Here is a 7,547-nt window from a genome sequence, read left to right on the forward strand (position 1 = left end):
GCATTCGGTTTGGCATGATGGGAAAGTAGTTTGTCTGCTTGTAGTGTTTCTGGGAAGATGTAGTTCTTCCGACAATGTTTTTAGAGTAGTTGTGTGTTGCAAAAAAGGGAGTTTGACAAAGGTCGATTCAAAAATCCTGCAAAGAAATATTATGCCAATATTGTGTAAATGCCATGTACTGTAACTACAATGTAACTACCATATCACATAATCAATAAGGTCTACTATAACCTATATCTATTCAATATTTAACAACTTACCTTTCACTATTATGGTCATTTGAGTTGGAATAGTGGTCTGCCACAGTCCACTAATTAAATAGTGAACCCATCAACCAGTTGTCATGTTACTTGGCCAAGCGTGCCAAATGGCACCATTTTCCCTACATAGTGCACTAATTTTGATATGAGCCCTGGATTCAGGTCAAAAGTAGTGCACTATGTAGAGAATAGGGTGCCATTTGGGACACAGATTGGTCGTGCGTCAGGTAAAGAAGCTAAAGGTTTATTCAGAGGGAGCCATTATGTGCAATGCATAATTGCCTGGCTTTAACAGCAGGTCAATTCTAATGGAGTTTTGTCGCCCATAGGGTCTATAATCAACATGTGTAGGGACGTGCTGGACTAACCGCTAATCCATAGCCGGTGCACATGAGCGTACCTAGCTTACTGGCCTGGTGGGTTATTCAATGCTTAGTCAAGATTATTTTATCCCCACCACCCAATTCAGAGATTCAGTTCAGAATAGAGAAGGCGCTTCAGTGATGGTCTTGGCATGGTTTTCCCTTTTACACAGTCATTGAGGAAAAAACAACTGAGATCCATTGAGGCCAGATACCAGATAAAGAGACTATGCTTGAAATGTCTTCCTTTCCATAATGACTCCTCAAACACAGAGTATGATAAACTTCATGTAAAGTGTTACAAATGTGACTCTTCCGTCCTTACAGCCCATTTGAGCTGCTATATTGTAGCCACTAGCAGTTGTTCAGATAGTGTCAGGCATAATTCCGTTATGCATAGTTCTGCTTAATGTGCTCACTACAGAAGTAAATGTTTTAACTGCATACACTTTCCGCTGCTGCTGCCGTGTGTGTGTCTTGTTATGGGGGGAGTGATCTTTAACTTTGATGGACTAATCGGCTGTGTGTGTGTGTGTCTGTCCGTGTGTGTGCATGCATGGTTATGGGGGACTGATGGGCTAATTACCTGTGTTTGTGTGTGCATGCATGGTTATGGGGGACTGATGGGCTAATTACCTGTGTTTGTGTGTGCATGCATGCTTGCACGCTCACATGTTTGCTCTGCTAATCAGGACCACCTGTCCGTCAGGAGATAATAGACAAAGTATTAGCTCCTTCAATACAGGTGAATGTCAGCAAAGGATTGTTTTGGAAAGCCGTCTTTAATCAGCCAGTCGTCCTCTCGGGGGGATAAGGAGGGACTTTGACGATGCTAACTTCACTCGGCACCATCACAGATAGGTCAGGGCCCGCCTATGAAGACTTAAGCATCTTATGAGGAGATTGACTTGAGTTAGAATGAAGACAGTCCTGTTTAAAGTAGAGGAACAAGTGAGTATAGTCTGTATGAGGAGTGAATATAAGTCTACAAGTTTGCTCATCAAATATACCGAAAACATAGATTTAACTGTGCTTTTTGGAAATTTACAAACACATACGTAGTAAAAAAGAAATTGATCAGTTGGTATACTTACTTTGACTTTGGTGACTTGTGCAATGTTAATCCCTCCACCAACAGACCAGACCACCACTAAGAGCCTATAGCAATATCCGTCCACCAAATGCAGCCCACGCAGGTTCCTACCAAAGTTCACCACAGCAGAATATAGTACCCGCCAGCCATGTGGTACAGTAGTGGGCAACCACTCTTCTCTCCTCTTCACACTCCACTCTTCTTTACCCAGGACACAACACAAATCACCCCCAGTTGAGAACTAGATTTCTTTCGTTAGTTATTTTGTTCAATTTTTTTGTTTTGAAAATGTGTCTTGTCAGCCAGCGCCCGAAAGTCCTACTGATGTCCATCATAACTCCTCCTAATTTTACCTTATTCAAAGATTGCCTATATGGGTCAGGGCTCTGCAGGAGAGGGCCCTCATATTGAGCTGGAAAAGAGAGGAGAGTCTCAGTGGAAAGCCAATTACATAACAGACAGACTGGTCTTAACACAGAATAAATACATTAAAGAAGATCCATTTAACATTTGATTTAGCCTGTCTGGAGTTGACTGTATGGAGTATACTGCACTTGTGTTCCGTTGGGCCTAACAAGCTTAATAAAGTACATTTCAAAGTATTTGAAAGAAAACACTATTTTAATACAGGTCTGGATAAGACGAGTGCATTTGGACAGTTCTCTAAACATCCTAAAATGCTGCATGTGCCTCCCATCAAACATCCTATATCCAACAGTGGATGTCTGAGTAACATTTTGTTGTGATGACGTAGTCAAATAGTTACCTAAGTCAAAGCTGTTGAGTTGTTCTGGGGCCAATACTCCCGTAACCCTTGGGAAACATTCAGTACTTTTGTGTCGCAGCTGTCAGCCATAGAAACACAGACGTGGTTGTTTAGCTGGCCTGACTCAGGGAATTAACAGGATGGATGTAGGTTTAGTTAACACATATTGCAGATAGATAGCACTCGCTGTGGAATGTGTTTGTCTCAACCGTCTCACTCCAGCCCCCCCATGTACCAGTGGTGTTCTTTTTAGGGTGAATTACAATTGCATTAGTCACTGTCTCTTGTCAGAGGTACGCCAAGGCTTTATTTTGACTCCTGTTCTGTTGCGAGGGCTGTTTAGTATGATAAGATGCTGCTGGTGGTGTGCTGGATACTCAATTTCTGGGTTCCCATAAAAGTAGTCCACTAAATAGTGAATGGGGTTGTCACGGCCGTCGTATGAAGAACGTGTGGACCAAAGCGCAGAGTGGGAGGTGTTCATGATTATTTATTTAAAAAACTGAACACTGAGACAAAATAACAAAATGTTACAACACGAAACAGTTCTGTCTGGTGAAGACACAAAAACAGAAAACAACTACCCACAAAACACAGGTGGGAAAAGGCTACCTAAGTATGGTTCTCAATCAGAGACAACGATAGACAGCTGTCCCTGATTGAGAACCACTGATTGAGAACCACTGATCATCCCAAAAGCCAACACCTCATTTGGCCGCCTTTCCTTCCAGTTCTCTGCTGCCTGTGACTGGAACGAATTGCAAAAATCGCTGAAGTTGGAGACTTTTTTCCCCCTCACCAACTTTAAACATCTGCGATCTGAGCAGCTAACCGATCGCTGCAGCTGTACATAGTCCATCTGTAAACAGCCCACCCAATTTACCTATCTCATCCCCTTACTGTTTTTATTTATTTACTTTTCTGCTCTTTTGCACACCAGTATCTCTACTTGCACATGATCATCTGATGATTTATCACTCCAGTGTTAATCTGCTAAATTGTAATTATTAGCTCCTATGGCCTATTTATTGCCTACCTCCTCATGCCTTTTGCACACAATGTATATAGACACATTTTTTTCCCCTACTGTGTTATTGACTTGTTTATTGTTTACTCCATGTGTAACTGTGTTGTTTTCTGTTCACACTGCTATGCTTTATCTTGGCCAGGTCGCAGTTGTAAATGAGAACTTGTTCTCAACTAGCCTACCTGGTTAAATAAAAGGTGAAAAAAAACACACAAAAAAACACATCTGGCCAAACACAAAGAAATAGAAAACATAGAAAATTGAATGCCCACCCAAATCACACCCTGACCAAACCAAAATAGAGACATAAAAAGATCTCTACGGTCAGGGCGTGACAGGGGTGCAATTTGGGAAACACTCCATTCCCCATTGCTGCTGTTTTGGCTCACACATTCTGACCCAGTTTCCAGTGTGTCAACAGTATTGGTCAACTCCTTACCACAATGGGGAGCTTTTTTGAGGAGTTTCTTGTCACAACAGACATTTGCTCAGACTTTTCCCAAACATTTAGTGTTGTTTTGTTAGAATGAATCCATCACATTAGTATTATTGTCAGGGGAAGGCACGGAGAAAGGAGTGTGTCACGGCCGTGAAAAGGAGGAGACCAAGGCGCAGTGTGGTATGCGTACTGGATCGCCGCTGGATAGCTCCGGACTGGGGATCGCCGCTGGATAGCTCCGGACTGGGGATCGCCGCTGGATAGCTCCGGACTGGGGATCGCCGCTGGATAGCTCCGGACTGGGGATCGCCGCTGGATAGCTCCGGACTGGGGATCGCCGCTGGATAGCTCCGGACTGGGGATCGCCGCTGGATAGCTCCGGACTGGGGATCGCCGCTGGATAGCTCCGGACTGGGGATCGCCGCTGGATAGCTCCGGACTGGGGATCGCCGCTGGATAGCTCCGGACTGGGGATCGCCGCTGGATAGCTCCGGACTGGGGATCGCCGCTGGATAGCTCCGGACTGGGGATCGCCGCTGGATAGCTCCGGACTGGGGATCGCCGCTGGATAGCTCCGGACTGGGGATCGCCGCTGGATAGCTCCGGACTGGGGATCGCCGCTGGATAGCTCCGGACTGGGGATCGCCGCTGGATAGCTCCGGACTGGGGATCGCCGCTGGATAGCTCCGGACTGGGGATCGCCGCTGGATAGCTCCGGACTGGGGATCGCCGCTGGATAGCTCCGGACTGGGGATCGCCGCTGGATAGCTCCGGACTGGGGATCGCCGCTGGATAGCTCCGGACTGGGGATCGCCGCTGGATAGCTCCGGACTGGGGATCGCCGCTGGATAGCTCCGGACTGGGGATCGCCGCTGGATAGCTCCGGACTGGGGATCGCCGCTGGATAGCTCCGGACTGGGGATCGCCGCTGGATAGCTCCGGACTGGGGATCGTCGCTGGATAGCTCCGGACTGGGGATCGTCGCTGGATAGCTCCGGACTGGGGATCGTCGCTGGAGGCTCCGGACTGGGGATCGTCGCTGGATAGCTCCGGACTGTGGCCCGTCGTTGGAGGTTCCGGACTGTAGCCCGTCTTTGAAGGTCATTATGGCCAAACAGTTCTATTTTTGTTTCACCAGACCAGAGGACATTTCTCCAAAAAGTACGATCGTTGTCCCCATGTGCAGTTGCAAACCATAGTCTGGATTTTTTATGGCGGTTTTTGAGCATTGGCTTCTTCCTTGCTGAGCGGCCTTTCAGGTTATGTTGATATAGGACTCATTTTACTGTGGATATATATACTTTTGTACCTGCTTTCTCCAGCATCTTCACAAGGTCCTTTCCTGTTGTTCTGGGATTGATTTGCACTTTTCGCACTAAAGTACGTTCATCTCTAGGAGACAGAACGGGTCTCCTTCCTGAGCAGTATGGCGGCTGCGTGGTCCCATGGTGTTTATACTTGCATACTATTGTTTGTACAGATGAACGTGGTACTTTTAGGCATTTGGAAATGCGGAGGTCTATACTTTTTTTTCTGAGGTCTTTTGGTTTTCCCATGATGTCAAGCAAGAAAACACTGAGTTTGAAGGTAGGCCTTGAAATACATCCACAGGTACACCTCCAATTGACTCAAATTGTGTCAATTAGCCTATCAGAAGCTTCTAAAGCCATTACATAATTTTCTGGAATTTTCCAAGCTGTTGAAAGGCACAGTCAACTTATTGCATGTAAACTTCAGACCCACTGGAACTGGAATCATAAGTGAAATAATCTGTCTGTAAACAATTGCTGGTAAAATGACTTGTGACATGCACAAAGTAGATGTCCTAACCGACTTGCCAAAACTATAGTCTGTTAACATTTCTGCGCTCAGATCCCGATTACGGGATCATTTCCCTAAACAACCGCTGAATATCAGGGCGCCAAATTAAAAAATATTCTAAAAATATTTATAATCATGCAATCACAGGTGAAATATACCAAATCACAGCTTAGTTTGTTGTTAATCCACCTATCGTGTCAGATTTTGAAAATATGCTTTACAGAGAAAGAAATCCAAGCTTTTGTGAGTGTATCACTCAATGCTACAACAGCTAGCCCCAAATTAGCATGGTCACGAAAGTCAGAAAAGCAATAAAAGTAATCGCTTACCTTTGATAATCTTCGGATGTTTGCACTCACGAGACTCCCAGTTACACAACAAACGTTCTTTTTGTTCGATTAATATTACTTTTATAACAAAAAAACGCTATTTGGGTTGCGCGTTATGTTGAGAAAACTACAGCCTCGTTCCGTTCAATGAAAATTCCATAAAGTATCCGTAATGGTCGTAGAAACATGTTTTTTATAATCAATCCTCAGGTTGTTTTTAACAAACATAATCGATAAAATTTCAACCGGACCGTAACCTATTCAATAAGAGAGAAAAGGAAAATGGAGAGCTCCCCTCTCGCGCGCAGGAACTATTCAGAGGACACCTGACTACTTTTGAAAAATCTCGTTCATTTTTCAAAATAAAAGCCTGAAACTATGTCTAAAGCCTGGTCACAGCCTGAGGAAGCCATTGGAAAAGGAATCTGGTTGATACCCCTTTAAATGGAAGAAAGACTGGCCAGGAAACACAGATTTTTTTTAAAGTATCACTTCCGGGTTAGATTTTCTCAGATTTTTGCCTGCAGAATCAGTTTTGTTATACTCACAGACAATATTTTGACAGTTTTGGAAACTTGAGTTTTTCTATCCCAATCTGTAAATTATATGCATATTCTACGATCTGGAACTGAGAAATAGTCTGTTTACCTTGGGAACGTTATTTAAAAAAAATAAAATAATAATATGACCCCTAGCGTCAAGAAGTTAACAAGAAATTTGTGGAGTGGTTGAAAAACGAGTTTTAATGACTCCAACCTAAGTGTATGTAAACTTCTGACTTCATCTGTATCTGCACATTTGTGACGTAGTACACCATTTTTCAGGGTGCTATTTTTGGTTCTTGGGTGCTACTTTCAGATCTACTGGCTAAAAAGTATACACAAGTACCAGAGAATATCTTTCTTAAAAACATGTTTTGCCTATTATTAAGTACCAAATAAAGTAACAGGGTTGACTTTATCAGGATGAAAAAATGATCTTAAATCAGCCATAAATCACTCTTGTGATAGGGGGAATGGAAGCTTCACAAAACAATTTACATTGTTAAAACATTTCTAGCTTGTTTATCTATTGGTAACAGGGTTGATGTTATATTTGACCCAATCAGTTTTCCACCACAAACACCAGAAAATGGCCAAAAAGAGTAAAACCAGCCAACCTGATTTTACACTATGATATGATTATTAGATGTTCAATGTTTCTTTTGAAAAATAATTCACTGCTCAAAAAAATAAAGGGAACACTTAAACAACACAATGTAACTCCAAGTCAATCACACTTCTGTGCAATCAAACTGTCCACTTAGGAAGCAACACTGATTGACAATAAATTTCACATGCTGTTGTGCAAATGGAATAGACAACAGGTGGAAATTATAGGCAATTAGCAAGACACCCCCAATAAAGGAGTGGTTCTGCAGGTGGTGACCACGGACCACTTCTCAGTTCCT

This window comes from Salvelinus namaycush, chromosome 17 (assembly GCF_016432855.1).
Source record: "Salvelinus namaycush isolate Seneca chromosome 17, SaNama_1.0, whole genome shotgun sequence".
Classification (NCBI taxonomy): domain Eukaryota; kingdom Metazoa; phylum Chordata; class Actinopteri; order Salmoniformes; family Salmonidae; genus Salvelinus; species Salvelinus namaycush.